This window comes from Herpailurus yagouaroundi, unplaced genomic scaffold (assembly GCF_014898765.1).
Source record: "Herpailurus yagouaroundi ecotype Mexico unplaced genomic scaffold, PumYag 142, whole genome shotgun sequence".
Taxonomy (NCBI): domain Eukaryota; kingdom Metazoa; phylum Chordata; class Mammalia; order Carnivora; family Felidae; genus Herpailurus; species Herpailurus yagouaroundi.
This window is the reverse complement of record NW_024412397.1, coordinates 45,014,980-45,035,595: the sequence shown is the minus strand read 5'-3', so window position 1 is coordinate 45,035,595 and position 20,616 is coordinate 45,014,980. Positions and strand designations below refer to the sequence as shown.

Below are 20,616 nucleotides of genomic sequence, written 5' to 3'. Positions count from 1 at the left end.
ATGGAGGCCAGTGTGGTCAGAGCTGAGGGAATAAGGGGAGGGAAGTAGCAGTGATCACAGTATGAGAGGCGTAGAGAAGTAAGATCTTGGAAGGTCTTGGCATTGTGGTAAGAATTTGGGGACTTGCTCTGAGTAAGATGAGGAGGCATTAAGGGTTTTGAAACAGAGGAATGACATGATCTCTTTATATTTTATTTTATTTTGAAATGTTTCTTTATTTTTGAGAGAGAAAGAGAGAGAGAGAGCATGCAAGTAGGGGAGGGGCAAAGAGAGAGAGAGACAGAAGATCTGAGATGGGCTCTATTCTGACAGCAACAAGCCCGATGCGGGGCTTGAACTCACTAACTGTGAGATCATGACCTGAGCTGAAGTTGGACACTCAACTGACTGAGTCACTCAGGTGCCCCTGATGTCTTTATATTTTAAAGCATCACTCTGGTTTTTAGGCTGAGAAAAGACCAAAGGAGGACAAAGATGGAAGAAGTGGGACAAGTTGGGAGGCCACTGCACTGCTGTAAATGTGGTTTGGACTGTAAAAGTCCATTTGGCTTGGACTAGGAAAGTAGCAGAGAGGAAGGTGAGAAGTCATCTTACTGGATGTGGGGTGTGAACAAAAAAAAAAGCGGGACCTGGGTGGCTCAGTCGGTTAAGCTTCCAACTCTTATTTGAGGTTCAGGTCATGATTTCGCAGTTAGAAAGTTTGAGCCCTGTGTTGGGCTCCACACTGACAGCCTGGATCCTGCTTGGGATACTCTCATTCTCTCTCTCTCTCTCTCTCTCTCTCTCTCTCTCTCTCTCCCTCAAAATAAATAAATAGACTTTATTAAAAAAAAAAAAAAAAGGAAGGCTTGAGCCCTCAGACATTCAAATATTTCGGATCTGGAAGATAAGGTGGAACCAGTAAAGAATCTTGGGAAGGAAAGAAAGAGATTCAAGAGAGAATGGTAGCCTAGAGTCCAAGTAGAGAAAATGTTTTAAAAACAGAGAGGTAACCTTTTTTAAATGATGTCAATAGAGTAAGACGAAAAGCAGAGAAGTAGAGGCCATGAGTATGAGAGATTCTCTGAAAGAGTTATGCTGAATTTAAAATGGAGTATTACCTCAGAGGCACATGGAGAAAGTAGTGTTTTTTTTTTGGTTTTTTTTTGTTTTTGTAATAAGGTATTTTGGCATGTTTATATGGTAAAGGAAATTAGTAGAAAGAGTAATTTATGACACAGGAGAGAGAGAGGATGCCTGCAGGAGTGTTGTCCTCAAGTAGTCAAGAGCGGATGGTACTCAGGTCCCAGTGTAAGGACTAAATAGTGTGTGCCAAGTTCATTTCAACAGGAAGAAGGGTGGAGCTACTCACACAAAGGTAAGTGGGTTGGTAGATATGTTGATGGAAGAGTAGGGACATTTTCTTCTCCATTTTACAAAGGGAATAAAAAGCAAAGCCATCAGCTAGGATTGAGGAGAAAGGAGAAATTGTTGCAAGTTTGATGGTCCCTGGCCACTGGTACAGTTTATGAAATGAGTTTTGTTCCCAAGTCAAATGATACAGAGCACATAAAGACTTAGGACTTTCATAAGCCATGAAATTAGCATACTTTCATAAGCAACTGACACAACGCATTCATTTTTTTCACTTAGGTACTCATCAATCATTTCTTAACTTTTATTGATAATCTGTGATGTGCTCACTGTGATCAACTCTGGAAAAATTATACCCAAATAAGTCTTAGTCACGGTGATTACAGAGGTGATTACAGTCTAGGGGAGGAGGCAGAAATGGGGGAAAAATAATACTACATTTCTCTTTATTTGATTATAAAACATGTCATCTTTACAGTGATCATTCTTCACTAGAATGTCATCTTTTCAGGGATCACTCTTACTAGATGTCTTGGGACATAATTGGGAAATATTCTGTCATGTTCTACTAACAATCACAGTTGTAGGATTACATGTTCCCATTTTTGCTTAAGAAAATATGGTTATTATCACCATTACTGGGGCACGTTCAAAGTGCTAAGAGAGCACAGAGTAAGGCAGTCTAGCTAGAGAGTTAGAAAGAGATTCATTCGAGCAAAGTCTTGAAGGGTGAGTGCAAAGACAGCATAAGCCATACACCAGCAAGAAAATATGTCAAACCCAAGCGGCATGAATCTGGACAGATATGCTGAGAGTAACCTGAAAGCAAAGATAGTCTTACTCCTCAGGTAAGCAGGAGTCACAGAGTTTTTATTTAGTGTTTCATTTTTAAGCAGGAAAGGAATGACATAGTTGGATTTTGCTTTAGATAGACCGGTTAGGTGGCTGTGTGGAAAGCAATGGAAGGAAGAAGGGCTCGGTATGGTGTTAGATGTAACAGGTAGGAGCCTGATGAGGACCTACAGTAGAACGTGAACACTGCTGGTGGAAGGAATGGATGGGTTAAAGACACATTTCCCAAAGGGTGATACATGGTGTGCTGGCTGATGGTAATACAGAGTAAAGGCACATAAGGGAGTCAAAGATTTCCCTAAGTTTTCTGCCTTACCCGATTGGGTGAAACAGAAATTACAGGACAGAGGGCAAGTTTCTTTGCTTGCTTTCTCTCTCTCTCTTTTTGGGGGGGGGGGGGGGGCCCACTATGATGTTTTGATTTTAGCATTATGTTTGATTTGTAGGTGTCTACTGGCCAGTGAAATACAGGACATAAATGAAATATACGACAGTGTTCTGGAGACAAGGATTTGGAAGTTATAGTTGTGTAAGTGCCAGTGAAAGCTTGGGGGATGATGATCTCACCAAGTGTTTATGTCTGCAATGAGAAAAGAAGACTGAAGTCTGACTCTGCGAGGAAATACTAGTAATTAAGAGGCAAGTCAGGATGAGCCTGTGAAGGAAAGACATGACCAACTTATCCAGTGCTCCAAGGTGGCCTGGAGCCAGGTTTCCGGGTTAAGCCATGAGTCAGCCAACGGTGGCTTCAGTGAAAACAGCTTCAGGTGTCATAGCCACGTGGAAGAGAATGGAGATTTAACACCAGGGGTGGTGATTGTACATGTATAAAAAAAACCCTGCACCCTATAACCTCTACCCAAGTCCCTTCTTGGAAACCTAGAAAATAAAACCCAAATATAGTTTTACCTGGGCCTTGAGCTAGGCGTGTACAAGAAGGAAACACCTGTACAAGAAGGTACGTCTCTATTCCTTAGTGGCTCTTTCTAAATTGCTCTGTGATAAGGCCATATGAACAACTTATAGGAAGAAACATTTGGGATATAAGTATTCAAACTCATTACATTGCTTTGTTTTCCAAACTGCACATTTTTAAAAACCTCAGAAAGAAGAACAGTGTTTGTATGCTACTTTTCCATATAACTGATCTTTTTAATACAGTATCTCATTCAACTTCCCAACAATTCTATGGATTTGATAATATTATTATCATTATTAAAACGTGGAAGTCAAGCCTCAGGACAGAGTAATAAATTTAGCTTCAGGTTGTCTGGCTAGGAAAAGGCAGAGCCAGGATTTAATTGAATCCGGGTAATCGAACCTCTGTGCTCTTTCCTCTGTATTAACTTGCTTATTCAGCAGATGATGCCTGGACCCAGAGAGATTTCCTTTAATTCCACAAAAAGCAAATTGCTGTTTTAACTGGGCTAATTCCCCTATAATTTGACAAATCAAAGTTGAGAAAGACCGTATTATTTTGTATGTAGATACTGTTCAAAATTTAAACAAGCATTTACTATTTCACATTCCAATGTCTATAACAAATACATAAGGCAAGTATTGAGACAGAAGAGAAAGTAGTATTTTCAGTAGTATAGGAAGTTCCCTCTGAAATACCACTCAGGTGACTCAATACTGCAAGCAATGAATGTAATTAAGCTTTACACAGTTACCGTGAACTAGTGTGACGTAAGAAAAGTACTGTGTGAATGATTTTAAGGGTTTTCTGTCCATTTACAAAGATCCTCAGGCCATGTGGGAGACGATGGAATCTTTAAATCCGGGGGGGAAAAAGTATGAAATCATTAGATGAGGGTCACAGAGAAACACCAACTCGTAGAAAGTTTGAAAACATCTGCAGGTTATACATACAAAACCAAGGGTTTTGTGCTGTTCATCATCAACAATTCAAAAGATTTTCCAAGAATATTTTGACAAGACTTGAGGTTTTTAATATTTAGGAAGACCCCAGACATAACACATGAGAAAAGTGGTATACTGCTAACGTTTCAAACTGAAGTCTTTGAAATCATCACTGAAGGTCACGTAGACTTCTGAAAGGGATGGTATGATTTAAGAGAGAAAAGTTAGGAGGACAAAATGAAAAGAAGTGATGTACACATCCCATAAAATCAAGACAAAGGACTGGTGTCAAATAGTACATTGTTGGGGAAAGCTCCTCCCTGGTGGCTTTTTCTCGAAGTGGCAGGAATTCAACTCCGGTGACTTTATTTCCATTCATATGAATTCTATCCAGCTGCCCATGCATATACCTTGCAGCATACACTTGCAAATACCTGGCCTAATTCCTGATTTCTGTAAAGCTACCATTTTCTTTACACCAAGGGTTGCAACTTGGGCTGGGGTCTTTGGAAATATTTGGAAACGTATATTTCTTTCATATGTATATGGAACTTTCACCATATATGCAAAGGGAACTCTTTAGAGTCTAGCCTGCTTTCCATACATGGAAAAGTACTTAGGGTAGTGGTTATTGGTAGTGGGGTTGCTATTTTGTCCTTCCTGGATGACATCGAATTTCTATCCCCTAAGGATAAAACAAGGTGACTCTAAAGTTTACCGGAATAAATCACTTCTGAAAGTACAAACTTCATTCTTTCATTGTAATCATTGACTAAAATGGTGGCCAAGGGTAAACCAGAGACTGAGAATTTCTGTCACCCACAGAACTGAGACCATGTTACTTGAATAAATGACATGTTAAGCCATGCTTAGCCATTGTATTTCCTGCTGAGAGTTTTGACAAATCATAGACTTCAAAATGCCATCATGGGGGAAAAATGAATTCTTTAGGAAAGAACAGTATTTGTCTTCCTCAAGTATAACTCATCATTAAGAACAAGTGTCTGGAAAAGAAAACAGTTCTTCAACTGACATTGTAACTTTGCCCCTTTTATTAACATTACAACAGAATTTTTCAAGGAAATCTGCATGCCCTTATTAGTTCTCTTGATCACTTGCCAATCTGTAATTAGTGAAGCAGCAACTTGTATAAAAGATTTTTAAAATGAATAATGCAAACAGGAGAAAATCATGCCTCTTAAAAAGTAATCAAAGTCTTTAAAAAATTTTAAGTACATTTTTAAACTATGCTATGCAAGAGTGTGTGTGTGTGTGTGTGTGTGTACACACACGTATATATAAAGTATGTCCTTAGTAAACATGAGTTAAAGAAGATGCAAATACACAGCTTACTATTTAAAGATTTGAATTTTATATAGATGTTGATTATCAAGTGTGTATTACATAGTAGTTATACTTATCATTATCTAAGAGGGTGTATTTTAGCTGACTGTGTGCTTTTTCAACAAAAACAAAATAAAGTAAAAACAAAGGATAGTTAATATATTTCAGACTATTCAATGGAATGCTTTTCTGCTTTATGACATTGAGTCTTAGATTCTTTCTCTATTGTAGCCAAAACTCACCTTGCATCTCTCAGATAAAGGACTTGCTGTCTAATGTCGACTTTGCTTAATGGCGCTAATCTGCTTCATTAACAAGAAGATCAGGTAAAAATTGACATACAGAGTACTTAGCCTTTAGATGAGTTTGTTGGGTCCCCCCCCCCCGGAACAATCAATGTCATTTTACATATATTACCTCATTGATCTCTAACATTGTTCAAGAATGGTGTTTTACATTTTGCAGAAAAGCTCCCTCTTATTAAAACAAAACAAAACCTTGAGTCCTTCTGAGATTCAACTTTTAATGTGTACACCTACCATATGTTAGTTCCTTGAGCAAAATTTGAATTGTGCACCTCCTAAATTCCTAAAAGGATTCTTCTGTTTGACTGATGGCAGAGATAGCATGGTCCATTCATTCCCCCTGTTGTTCTATTTTGGCTGTCCCCCAGGTGCCACATGTAAACCTTCAGTTAGGCTTTACCTGGGCTCACGACGACTTTGATCTTCTGGCTGAGTACGCAGAACTTCATTGCTGAATAGAAAGTATAGTTGATTGATACAACGGACAGACTTTTCAGTTTATTGTAAAAGCTAATCTTCAGATAGATTTCTCAGTGAAGGTAACAGCCTGCCTTGACAACTTGGTGAGCATAGTATCATCATTTCACACAAAATATATGGCAGGCATTAATTTTCAGTGTCAGATCAATTCATTGACCACAACTATCAAGAGCACAAAGGGACTAGACAATTAATTCCTTTTTGACATGAAATTACTATATAATAGAGCTGCAACCTTCACTCTTTCTCCAACCAATTGTCTGATACTATGCTTTCAGAGGTCATTGAAAGCATGGGGCATAAAACCTTTGACCAAAACTCTTGTCATGTTTCTAGACTTGTTTGCTGATTGATTTATATCAAATCACTGTTTTCTTTTCAAATGCCCCACCCCCAAATCTTCCAAAAGTGCTATTGCTAAGGTAGAAATATCAGAAAGGCATAAATTTAACATTTTTAACCCCTCCCCTATAATTTGATAAATTAAAAAAAATTTTTAAGAGTGAATATGCAGTATTTTTACACAATATATAATATTTTTATTTTTATTTATTTGTTTTGCTGCTTCCTCTCAGAAGTAGGCCATCTCCTGAGACCTGGAATTTGGTACTCTAAAGTTTATGCCTAGGATGAATTTAAAACGTGATAATTTGGAATATTTTGATGGAAGCTGTATTTTCTGAGATGTCATCAAAGAGTCAGATGAGGCTATCAAATGGCCTTTCCCACACTGCACACCCCTATATATCTAGCTTAATGCCTGCCATGTAGTGGACATTCGATGAGTACTTGTTAAGTTAATGAATGAGTTCCTTCTAAAGACATTGTGGTAATGTCTAATTTACATAAATTGATTCCGGCAAGTTGAGCGCAGATTGTATTTGTCAATGTTAGTCATGTTCACTCTGGTTAACAAAGGTGGTTTTTGTATTTCCCTGGGAATGCTGACGATGCAAAGCATTATGGCAGCATTCTAATCTGTGGAAACTAGGTGGCATTGGGAATGAAGAAGACATAAGCAAAAGGGAGCTCAGCATAGACGTTGAAAATGTAGACTCCGGAGCTGAAGTGCCTGGATTTGAGTCCTGGTTTTGCTCTGAAGCCTTGGACAAATTATTTAAACTCTGTGTTTTATGGAAGTGATCATAATAATGTCACCTTCATAAGCTTAAAGTGAGAGCATTCAATGAGGTAAAGCCACTAAAGCAATTCCTGACACAGAGTTTGTGAACTAGGAAAGGGAGAGTATCTCTACCATTGGCGTCCAATTTCAAAAATTAGTTTTCTTCTTCTTCTCCCATTGGCAGCCAATTTCAAAAATTAGTTCCTCCCCCTCCCCCTCCTTCTCTTTCTTGTAATTGCTCCCCTTCCCTCTAGGGGCCAAGGGCAGGCAACCCCAAGATGGACCACTTTGGCATGAAGATTATTTTGATCTGAAGGCAATCAAGACCCTGCAGGCTTAAGAGAAATTTTTTGCCCCTCCCTTAACTACAGAGAAGAATCTAAATTGGGGGTCTTTCCTAGAATAGTGGTTATTAGCAGAGATAAATTTTATCTGAGTGACCAATCTGTGTGGTAGGATAAACATCGAATTACCAAACATCTGCTCTTCTTCTTATTGCCTGTGAATTACATTTCTTTCCTGTGAAGTCCCAAACCCCTTTCCCCTTTTCGTTAGTTCAGAATGACATATGCACCTCATTTTGCCTGATTGTCTTTGGGATTTCCATGTCTGCATAGATTCACCATATATATGCTATTAAATTTGATTTTCTCCTGTTAATCTGTCTCATGTCAGTTTGATTCTTAGTCCAGCCAGAAGGAACCCTTGAAGGGGACAGGATTTCTTGCTGCCTGACAAATGTAAATACCAAAATAAATCAAAATATTTTTAAGTATATTTGCCCTCTTCAATGACAGTTGTGTTCCCATGATTATAGATCCTTCTCCTGGGAAATTCCTTAGGACACCTTGCACTAAGCACTCAACACTGAGCTCTTCATGACCTTGCAGGATGCCCAGACACACGAGTTCTCAGATCTCTGGTGGAAATTCTCAAGTCTCTCCAACTATATTTGTGCTGAGAATAATAAGATTCCCTGAATCTATATTAAGCGACACTGTGCTAAGTGCCTTGTGTACATGATGCCACCACATACCCTATCCAAGATGGAGCATTGTCACCCGATAGGACTCAGTAAAATCTCACAGTCCAGGAACATCCAACTGCTCTGCCTGTAGCAAACATCTGAGGCCATTAAGGGATTGGAGGTTAAGGAGGTAAACCAGCTTTAAACAGCCCACCATAGGCTGGTGATAATTCCAGACTACGCCCAGTTGCCCACAGGTCTTATGACTTCTGATGCAAGCCACTCAATAGAGCCCGTTGGTCCTGAATGCCCCCAAAATTCTGACTCTCCAAATCTCAACTTTCATAGGCTCAGATCCAGCCTTCTCTTCTGAATTGGCCTTCAGCTCCAATTTTGACTGATGTATCAACCACCCTTGGTCTGAGTATATGAGCCACTAAGTTTCTAGACTCCTAACCTAGAAACAGATGATACTGCTTATGGCCCACAATAAGGAAAATTGATTCACATAGAGACCATTTACACTAGCATTCATATTTGTAATACTTAATCCCACCCATGATGTTTTGAATAGCAGTGGACAGGTCTCCTAAAAAATATCTCCTTTATTGCCCATCTGCCACAGTCCCCAAATGTCACCATTTAAGATTTAATCAATCACTTCAGTCTTAACAGTGTTCTACCTATTCTAAACAACTCTGAGTTTCTTGAAAATTCTTGCTCCCTCAGACTATTTGTACAGGCCTCAATATCATTTGCATAGATCACCAACCATGAAAATATAAGACTCTATGACTTTATTACAGTTAATCTTATTATATCTATTATATTTAATATTCAAACTAAATCTGGTCACATTCATTATAACAGTCTCAAGATGAAGAAACTGAGGTTCAGGGCAGACCACATAGCTTCTGAGTAGCCAAGAAGTAGATGTGACTGATTCAAAGGCCATTCTCATTTTATTTCCATACTTCCTGCACAAATTTGGTTGACTTACATTTACTGATTTTAAGTTAAAAGTTTGAATTCACCCAAGTAACCTTTTATCCTTACTTTGCCTTTCTCCACAGTTGTTTTGATTCTATACAAACATCGACCCTGCTCACCAGTTAATTTCAAAGGCTTTTTAAATGTCAGGAGTTGAGCTGAGATTTCATGAGTCTCCAGTCTCTGAACAGGTCATTAGTCCAAAGCACTTTTTAGGCCAACCCATCCGCCCCTAGTGGCTCCAAATGCCAGTTAAACAGATGCCCACCCTTGATAATATCTACTTAAAACCCAAAGAGTAAATCTTAGAAGTGGCTCTGCAGATTTGACTATTGAAAGACTAATGGGTCCATATAAAATAATCTTCTCCCAACTTCTGGGTTTAGGAAAGCCCTAAAAACAAATTAACTTTAATGTTTTTCCAAGGTTTGTTAACCTTGCTCGCTCAACAGCTGCTCTGCTTTCATAATGAAAGAGAAACGAAGCCATAATGGCCCTAAGGTTGCCAAAATTTGGGGGTGAACAAGCTTTCTGTGCTCTTCAAAACATTCCCTCTCCATGAAGTGTGATTGTCAGATTCCAACAGTCTCAGGACATTTACATCCCGGCGGTGATGAATGCCACAGATAGACAGCAAATAGAACTGCAGTGAAATTTAATGTTCACTTTAGATGCTCCAGTTCTTATTAGAAAAGGTCACCCATTGTCCCACTCAGATGATTAATGCAGACTCTTACATCTTTATGGGATATTTCCGCAATATGTGCTGTCTAAGTGACTGTTTGTTCCTCATTTCAGACTCTACCAGTGCTTAATACTCAACATGAATTTAGATGGGTGGAAAAATGCCACTTTGCAGCTTCAGGTTTTTGTAGATTTCCTTGTTAAAAGGAAGCTTAAAATCATGGGGTCCAAAGAAAGTTCAAAGCCCATTTTCATCAAATTTCCCATAGCAGTTTTCTTTAAATGTATGCTGATAGCATAATTACTATGATAAACAAACCCCTTTTCAGTGGCACTTGGAAAATTCAAACCTGAACTATTTTCTTTCAGATGCTGATTAGTTAAATCCTGCCAGGTCAGTAGTAGTAGCAATAATCCGTTATTTCCTATGGTAGAAAAAGCCAAATTTCTAACATCATAAATACTCTACCTTACCTGCTAATGAGTTATAACATGGACACACAACACTGCTTGTGATATTTTTTAACTCAGGAAACTTGTTTTTTGTCACTTTCTGGGGTCGAACAAAATAACAGCTTTTAGATTCTCTCCCTGCACCTGTCCAAAGGATCCTTAGAGGACAGAACTTTTCAGTATCGACCACACAAATTTAAACACCTGGATCTCTATTTCTCTTGTTTTTGTTATCCTTGCCTCTATTTTTGGTTTTATTTCTTATTTCCCCAAACTTGGGCATTGTGGAAGGACAAAGCGCTTAAAGCCCAAGGTGATATAACTTTCATTTGTATAACATTCACCTGGCTATGCAAATTCATTACCAACTTTCTACCGTTGCCCTGGAAAGTTTCATGGAACCCAGGATCTTAGGTGGAGGAAGATTTTCCAGATGGAGTTGACCTGGAAGAATTTGCCCTATCACTCAAATGGCTTTTTCTCTGTGTCATTTTCCTTCTGCGGCGTACTAATGGTTTTGTTGTTGTTATGTGGCTGCTTGATGTGAGTTGCATTTCATACACTACCAAATTCAATATTTGTAGGCCAAATTGTTTTAGGTTCTGTCACTATGTTGGACACAAAGAACCGATCAAATTGTCAACAGTCAATGTGAAAGAATCAATTATATAGATCTAGCCCAGAGTCGGAGAAATGTAGGTAGTAAAATAAGATTTTCTTTTCTTTTTCCCATTCCTGCTGGCCAAAGAGGTTAAATCAGTTTACTTTAAATGCCATTGCCCGAATTTGGACCTGGTCATGTGGATGAGCCCAAATCAGGTACTAGCGAGTACTTACTATAATTTGTCCTTTTGTTGAAAAGACACAAGAAATATCAAAACCTCTCTTTTTACAATTATGTGTAAGACTTTAAGCATAAATTCAAAACAAATGGATATGTGAACAATCATTCCACTTTTACTACAAAAAAATTTTGGCTTAAAAGTGAAAGTTTAGGCATCCAAATTGGGAAAGAGAAAGTAAAATCATCTCTTTGTAGATGACATCATCTTATATATAGAAAATCCTAAAAATTACACACACACACACACACACACACACACACACACACACACACCTATAAGGACTCATAAATGAGTTCAACAAAGTTGCAGGAAAAATTAAAATTAAAAACACAAAACACGGTACATTCCTATACAATAACAATGAACAATTCAAAAGGAAATTAAGAAAGCAATAGCATTTTCTTTAGAGTGGTATCTCTCTTAGTTTGGGTTGCTATAACAAAAACACCATAGACTGGGTGGCTGAAACAACAAACGTTTGTTTCTCATGGCTGGGAATTCTGAGATCAGGGTGCTGGCATGGTTGGGTTCTGGTGAGAGCTCTCCTCCTGGTTCACACGTGGCTATCTTCTTTCTGTGTCCCCATACAGTGGATATTCGAGAAACAGGGTGAAAGCTCTCTCTTATTTCTTCTTATGAAGAAACTGATTTCATCATGGAGGCTCCACCCTCATGACCTAATCACCTCCCAAAGGTCCCATCTCCAAATACCACTGCACTGGGAGTAGTTTCAACATACGGAATTCGGGAGAACACAAACATTCAGGCCATAGTCACATCAAAAAGATTCCTGGGTGCCTGGGTGGCTCAGTCAGTTAAAGTCTGACTCTTGGATTCAGCTCAGGTCATGATCTCACGGTTGGTGGGATCAAGTATCCCCCCCCATCCCATGTCCAGCTCCATGCTGACAGCAGAGAGTCTGCTTTAGATTCTCTCTCTCGCTCTCTCTGCCCTTCTCCCTCCACCCCTCAAAATACATAAAACTTAAAAAAAAAAAAAGATTCCTAGGAATAAATTTAACCAAGGAGGCAAAGACTTATACACTTAAAACTATAAAATGTTGCTGAAAGAAATTAGAGACACAAACAAATAGAAAGATATCCTGTGTTTGTGGGTTGGAAGACTTACACTGTTAAGATATCAATACCACCTAAAGCAATCTACAGATTCAATGCAGTCCCTACCAAAACCCCAGTGATTTTTTTTTCAGAAGTAGGAAAATCCATGGATGAAACTAGAGAGTATTATGTTAAGTGAAATAAGGCAGTCAGAGAAAGACAAATACCATATGATTTCATTCATATGTGAAATTTAAGAAACAAAACAAACAATCATAGGGGGAAAAAAAGAGAGAGGAAAACTTGGAAACATACTCTTAACTATAGAGAACAAACTGATGGTTACCAGAGGGGAGGAGAGTGGGGGAAGGGTGAAATAGGTGATGGGGATGAAGAAGTAAGCTTGTAGCGATGAGCACCAGGTGTTGTATGTAAGTGTTAAATCACCAAATTGTATACCTGAAACTAATATTACACCATATGTTAACTAACTGAAATTTAAATAAAAACTTTAAAAAAAATGATATTTGTGGTCAAGGGACCACAAATAGCCAAAAGGATCTTGAAAAAGAGGAACATCCTTGAAGAACTCACACTCCCTGATTTCAAAACTTATTGCAAAGCTAAAACCCTGGCATAAAGTGTGCTACTGGTATAAAGACAGGCATATAGACCAAGAGAACTGAATAGAGATCCCAGAAATGAATACACATATACTTGTTTAAATGATATCTGACAGAAGTGCCAAGACCATTCAACGGAGAAAAGACAGTCTTTTAAACAAACAAATAGCATTGGGAAACTGGAATATCCACATGCAAAAAAATGAGGTTGGACTTTTACTTGGTTTATCTACAAAAGTTAACTCAAAATGGATCAATGCCATAATACAAGAGCTAAAAGAAAACACAGGGCAATAGCTTCGTGATGTTGGATTTGGCAATAAAACCTGTTGAATATAACACTGGAAGCGCAAGCAACAAAATGAGAAATAGATTAATGTCCGATGGAGAAAGAGAACTCCTTTAACTCAATAATGACAAAAACCAACCTAGTTAAAAAACGGGGAAAGGATTTGAATAGGCATTTTCCAAAGAAGATATACAGATGGCCAATAAGAGTATAAAAAGACGGTCAGTATCATTAATCATTAGGAAAATGCAAATCAAAAGCACGATGTGACACGGCTTCACATGGTTATATAAAAACAAAATAAAGCAAACATAGAATAAGCAGTGTTGGCAAGAATGTGCTGAAACTGGAAATTTCGTGTAAACTTGTAGGAATTTAACATGGTGCAGCCACTTTGGAAAATAGTTTGCCAGTTTCTCAAAAGGTTAAACATGGAGTTGTTACCATATGATCCAGCAATTCCCCTTCCGGGTAAACTATACCCAAGAGGAAGGAAAACATATGTCCACACACAAATTTTTACACTAGTAGTCATAGTAGCATTACTTAGAATAGCCATAAAACGGGGGAAAACAAGTATACATCAAGCAATTAAAGGATAAATAAAATGTGATGTATACAATGAAATATTATTTTACTATAAGAAATAAAGTACTGACACTTGCTACACCACAGATGAACTTTGAAAACATTATGCTATGTGAAAGAAGCTAGACACAAAAGGCCACACGTTGTATGATTCTGACATCCAGAATGAGCAAATCCACCAAGACAGAAAAAGTAGGAGCTGGAGGGAGTGGGGAATGGGATCTGACTACTAATAGGTAGTTTCTTTTTGGGGTGATGAAGATGTTCCAGAATTAGATAGTGACGATGTTTGCACAACTTGGCAAATGGGAGAAAAATCATTTTAAAATTGTATACTTGGTAAATGTACTGTATGTCGTATGAATGATACCTTCATTTTAAAAATGTATACAGCTTGGGGCGCCTGGGTGGCGCAGTCGGTTAAGCATCCGACTTCAGCCAGGTCACGATCTCGCGGTCCGGGAGTTCGAGCCCCGCGTCAGGCTCTGGGCTGATGGCTCAGAGCCTGGAGCCTGTTTCTGATTCTGTGTCTCCCTCTCTCTCTGCCCCTCCCCCATTCATGCTCTGTCTCTCTCTGTCCCAAAAATAAATAAAAACGTTGGAAAAAAAAATTTAAAAAATAATAATAAAATAAAAATGTATGCAGCTTAATAAAACCCAAAACACACACATTTGGCCTAATTGAAAGGACACTTGCATGGCAGCTGTACTGGCATTTGAGCTTTCTCTACTACGCTCCCAAAAAGGTCAGAGTCAAGACTGTTACTGATGATGAGGAGGGCCCCAAGCAGGTGAGAGCCTGCATGTAAAACAGGAGAGTACCCCACCCTACTGATGGTGGGATTTGCATTCATTTGCAAGGTGATGATCCCAGACCAGCAAACCCAGAAACTTGTATGCACCTTCCCATCTTTGGTGGCTCTGCTGTTGGCATAGTGAAGGGATGGATATAAGGGACCAGATCAAGGGAACAATAATGTATTCATAAATAGTATTGTAGAAAGCTGAAACTTCTAATCCATGTATTCTTATATAGCTCCAGTCTAAGTGGACCTCACTTCAGTCCCACTGAGTGTCTGAGAGTAGAGCTCAGGAATTTACTTTTTTTTTTTTTTTTTTTTAATTTTAGAGAGAGAGAGACTGAGAACAGGAGAGAGGGGCAAAAGGAGAGAAAGAGAGAATCTTAAGCAGGCTCCATGCTCAGCACAGAGCCTGACACAGGGCTCAGTCTCATGACCCCGGGATCATGATCTGAGCCAAAATGAAGAGTCACTCAAGTGACTGAGCCACCCAGGCGGCCCCTTGGGAATTTACACTTTTCATAAATATAAATATCCCTGGCAATTAAAAATAAATTTTTAATGGTTATTTATTTTTGAGAGAGAGACAGAGAATGAGTGCGGGAAGGGTAGAGAGAGAGGGAGACAGAATCTAAGGCCCAGGCTCTGAGCTGGGGCTCAAACTCATGAACCATGAGATCATGACCTGAGTCGAAGCCGGACGTGAGCCACCCGGGCGCCACCCCCAACCTACACACCAGCAATTTTTATTCAAACTTAAGTTCAACTACCACTAAGTCTTTTTCTTCTAACTTAAAATGCCAAGTCTATAGAAAGTCAAAAAATATATAGTACAAAGAATGCCCACATAAGGTACATTTTTTATTTTTGAAATGTTTTTATTTATTTTTGAGGGAGAGAGCATGCACACACGTGCACATAAGCAGGGGAGGAACAGGGAGAGAGGGGGACAGAGGATCTGAGGGAGGTTCTGTGCTGACAGCAGCTCAGTGTGGGACTTGAATTCATGAGACCTCATGAGATCATGACCTGAGCCAAAGTCAGACGCTTAACTGACTGAGTCACTCAGGTGCCCCTGAAGAATATATTTTAGATTAGATTCGCTAATTGTTAACACTTTGCTAATTTTTTCTATTCTCTTAACCATCACTTTGAGAGTTACAGTCATAATGACACTTCAAATATTTCAGCTCGTATCACCTTAAAACAAAGACATTTCCCTTATAAACATAATTTGTCACACCTGGGATATTTAACACTGATACACATATATTATCAGATATACAATCCATGGTCCTATTTCTGCTGCTGTCCCTATAATGTTCCTTATAGCTTTCTGGGGTTTTGTACCCAGGATCCAGTCAAAGATCAAATATTGCAACTAGTTATCACATCTCTTTGTTCTCCTTCAATCTGCAATAGTTCTGTAATTTTTTTTTTCTTGTCTTTCACAAGCCTGACATCTTTGAAGAGTGTTTTAAAGAATGTTCTTCAATTTGGATTTGCTTTATTGTTTCCTGATGACTAGAATTAGGTTAACTAGTCTTGTTAAGGGGCGCCGGGGTGGCTCAGTCGGTTAAGCGGCCGACTTCGGCTCAGGGCATGATCTCGCGGTCCGTGAGTTCGAGCCCCGCGTCGGGCTCTGTGCTGACAGCTCAGAGCGAGCCTGTTTCAGATTCTGTGTCTCCCTCTCGCTGACCCTCCCCTGTTCATGCTCTGTCTCTCTCTGTCTCAAAAATAAATAAAAAAAAAAATTAAAAAAAAAAAAAAAAAAAACTAGTCTTGTTAAGATAATGTGTATCCCGGGGCGCCTGGGTGGCGCAGTCGGTTAAGCGTCCGACTTCAACCAGGTCACGATTCCGCGGTCCGTGAGTTCGAGCCCCGCGTCAGGCTCTGGGCTGATGGCTCGGAGCCTGGAGCCTGTTTCGGATTCTGTGTCTCCCTCTCTCTTTGCCCCTCCCCCGTTCATGCTCTGTCTCTCTCCCAAAAATAAATAAAAAACGTTGAAAAAAAATTTAAAAAAATGTGTATCCATTTGTCCATTATTGGTAATGTTAGGTTTTATCACTTAGTGTGGTGTCTACCAGATTTCTCTACTGTAAAGGTGTGTTCCTGTGTAATGAATAAATAATCCGAGGGCGATACTTTCAAACTAACTACTTATTCTTATGCATAAGAATCTTTAACCAGATTATCTACAGTTACCTCAGCGATCATAGATCTGTGATTTCTGTAGTTACAATAGAAATCATTAAACTCTGAGTTTGGTTGTAATATTTCCCTCTTAATAGTACTTTTGTATCTTGAACATAGTCTCAAAGTCTAATAAAGCCATCCTTCCTTAATGATTGTTTTTCTACATAATCAGAACTTGAGATACAAACACTTCTATCTCCTAAATAATTTCAGTTTTCCAAAAATTAGTGTTCAGCAGAACACATTTTCTAACCCATAGTTCTCTAAATCACCGTAATTTGTTAAGTGTGATAAATGATGAGCTGGCTATCATGTTTATTTTTGTAACCTTAGTCCTTTTATAACTAGAAAGGTTTTTTTTTTTCTGTTCATAAATCATACAGATATTGAACAATTTTATAGGATAACTGATTTTTTTTTTTTTAGCAAATGAAAAGGCAATGCATTTTTAAGCTCTCTTTTAAGAATTGCTGAAATCCAATTGTTGCTGTGAAATGCACTCTTACAGACTTTAAATACACTAAGGTACATCATGTGACAAAGGCAATATGTAGCATTGACTTTGAATCTACTTTCTCCCATCCCTTATATAGATATTTGACTATTTAATCTTACATGTTCAGGTAAGATTATCTATTTGGCTATAATGGGAATGTTTTGTCATTAAAAAACCTGTAAGTTTCTCACTTATTTTACTCAACCCTGAAAAATCTCAACTGGGAATGCAATTCTATTATTTAAGGAGTATGGGAATTTACTTTCCTCCAAGAAGTGTTAACTTAGAAAGCACCTGATTCTCTCTGTAGGTCCTTCCCATTTGGTTGAGTTTCTCTCAATACCATGTTGATGTGCTTAGTAAATAACTGGCTGCCAGTTGGGATATGCATCAGCTCAGTCATTACCAGCCTTTGCCAAGCAGGAGGCCCAGGCCACAGCACTTGGCTGTCCCAGTCCAAGGAGCACACTGTTTCGAGGATGCATCGGCCCACAGTGATCAGCACCATGCGCTGGCTCCCCTTCCATGCCATAAGCTACCACCACTGCATTAAAGTCCATTAGCATTTTGCTGCCCCACTTAAGTGGTAGTTGCTGATGAAGTTCAACATGACCAGTATTTATTAGTCGCTACCTAAAGCAAAGCACAGTGTAAAGCACTGTTGGAGGTTATAAAATAAGTGCAATCCCTTTCTTCGAGTAAATTACAAACCAGTAAGGAAATGGGATGATTTTTTAAAATAGCACTATTATGTCTCAGATTCTGGGAAATGCCAGGCAGAAAAAAATAGGGCAGAAAGGCTATGAAAATTTGAAGGATGAGAAAATTACCCACTAAATTGAGAGCGAGGAACTATCTCTTTAGGTGTTCCGAGAATATGGGATTTTCTGAGGACACAAAATTACAGGAAAGCTTCTGCTCCAAACTGCTGAGAGAATCACGACTTTCAAGTAGCAGAAAACACAGCATAGTGGGGAGTTAGCCCCTCACCATATTAGGTTATTTTTGTAACTTTCCAAATCAAAATAACAAGACTTGGACACATGCATTCATTCAACTATTCAATACATTTTATTAAATGGCTGCTAGAAACCAGCGAGTGCACTAGGACCAGGTGCTGTAAGAGTTAACGAGACAGTCTAGTTGGGTGGTATAGACAAAACAGTGCAACAATTTCACTGCGGTTGTCTGTGTGTGCAGATGAGATGTGAGTTCAGAGGAGGAACACCTTACCCACACTGGAGGTTTCAAAGAGAGAGTACCAGACAGAGGTATTTCCAGACTTAAAGCCAAAGCAGCAGTATTCCAGCTCAGAAAACAATAGAAGCCAAAGCCCTTATTGTCCCAAACACTGCACTCCTATGTCACAAAACCCTCCAATTGCCTTGAACTTATTAAACTGCTCACCCTCCGGTGGGCACAATAATATAATCTTCACTGTGCATATTATCGATCCGTAAGAATACGACATGACGACATCTGCCCAATGTAGAAGGCATGTATTTACCACAATCTAGAGATATCAAATACTCGTGCAAATCAAATCAGCCCTTGATTAAGTACGGTGCACTGGTGATGGCCAGCTGGTCAAACAATTATGGATTGTATTTTAAATACGGAGAGAACAAAATTATTTATGATCATCAGAATTCACAGGGCATTTTTTTAGGAATGAATTATGGACTATTGGTAAGAGAAAAAGATCAGAGAGGTCTCAGCACTTAATAAAGACTACAGTGGTGACCCGATTTTCGGTCTGATTTAGGAACTGTGAATCGAGTCTGGGCTGTGCTCGGGATGCAGAGGAAGCTCATTTTGGATGATCAGTGAAGTGAGGGAGGTCGAACATTCTCAGTGCAGCAGTTAAGTGATCTTGGCAGTACCAGAGAGAACCAAAGAGATTTGTTCTAGTTAAAGAAATGAATATTTGGAACTACTTGTGCGGCACTCAGGGGAACATTTTTCTTATTTGCTAACGTGAAGTAAAAAGTAACCTCATCACATTTGCGGAGGTCTCTGTACAAGATACAACTGAAAGGGCTGGGCAGATTTCATAAAGGCATCTGTGATGAATTGCTCCCTTGCCCAACCCCAAGTGTGAAATGGGGAGCATGATAGCCTCTTTTCCTGTTTCTCTGGGACCTTGCTCTGTTATCAGCTCTTCCCTCTCTCATGTATCTTCAATCTCTTCCACTCCAGTGAAGCCTCCTCAGCACTGGTATATTCTCATGTCTTTGAAAACTGTTGAATATAATGGGGTATTTTCTGACCACGCTTCTCCCAGCTTCTCTCTTGTTGCTTTCCTTCCATTCATAGCCACGATTCTTGACAAATATTCTGTATTCACCATCTAAACTGCCTTAACTTGCATCAGTTCCCAGACTGTTGTCTGGTCCCACATTCTGCCCTATCTGTTCAGACACTGATCATCATGGCTAAAACCGATAGACTCTTCTTGATGCTTTGTCATTGACCTCTTGGTGGCACCTGATTGGTGACCACTCTTTTCTTCATGAATAACCTTCTTTGGCTTCTGAAATCTCTTCCCCATCTCAAGCTCTCTCTGAGATCACTATTCCCCCCCCCCATTAATATCCCTCCCTTAAATATTGTTGCCATTAATCCATCAGTTTTTGTACAGCTTCAAATATCTTCTTTCCCCTGGGGAATCCCAAATCTATGTTATCAGGATAAGATCATCTCCTGAGTGCCAGGACTGTAATGCCACCTGCCTGTGGACCAGCTCCATCTGAATGTCACATAAGCACTTCAAACCCTATATGGATGAAATCAAAGCTATCATCTTGCATTCCTTATTCTCTCCACTGCTTAAAATTGATCAGCTTGCCTTTGGGGAATATTTTTGTCTATCACTGACCTTTATGCATGCATTTTTTTAAATGTATCTATTCTGCTTACTAAACTGTAAGTCCTCTAGGGAAAAGAGCTCTGCCTTATTTGTTTTTGTATCCTCAGCAACTAGTAATGCCATCATTATTTGGGAACTATAAATGAATAGAGTGAAGTGAGGTCCACTGTGTAGCTCTCTTTTTTTGCATTGAAAAGAAGCATATCAGATCAGAGTCCCAACACATGATTGAAGGAGCTTCCCAGCATAACTGCTCAGTGAAGTATCTCTTTTATTTTTCCAGCCAGCTCTCAAACACTGCCATGTGCCAGTGTTCTCTTTCCCAGGCAGGTACAGAATGCAATCCCAGGAGAATGTATAAGGAAAGAAAATTGCCCATAAGAGTACAGTGATGAGGAATGAGTACATTTACAAAAGAAACGCAGAGCCATGCTCCAG

At 39.1% G+C, this 20,616-nt stretch overlaps 1 long non-coding RNA gene across 3 annotated transcripts in view; it reads right to left on the bottom strand.

The window, feature by feature from the left end:
* Positions 1-20,616, bottom strand: part of LOC121033052 (uncharacterized) — a 55,681-nt gene that overhangs the window by 2,237 nt on the left and 32,828 nt on the right. For 2 of the 3 annotated variants that reach the window (XR_005791669.1, XR_005791670.1), the window contains exons 2-3: positions 5,952-6,168; positions 3,879-4,259 (exon numbers count right to left, since the gene is read on the bottom strand). This is a non-coding gene — a long non-coding RNA (uncharacterized LOC121033052). Of the gene's footprint in view, positions 1-3,878; positions 4,260-5,951; positions 7,448-20,616 lie in introns of those variants that run through there. The other variant, XR_005791668.1, reaches the window with a different exon arrangement.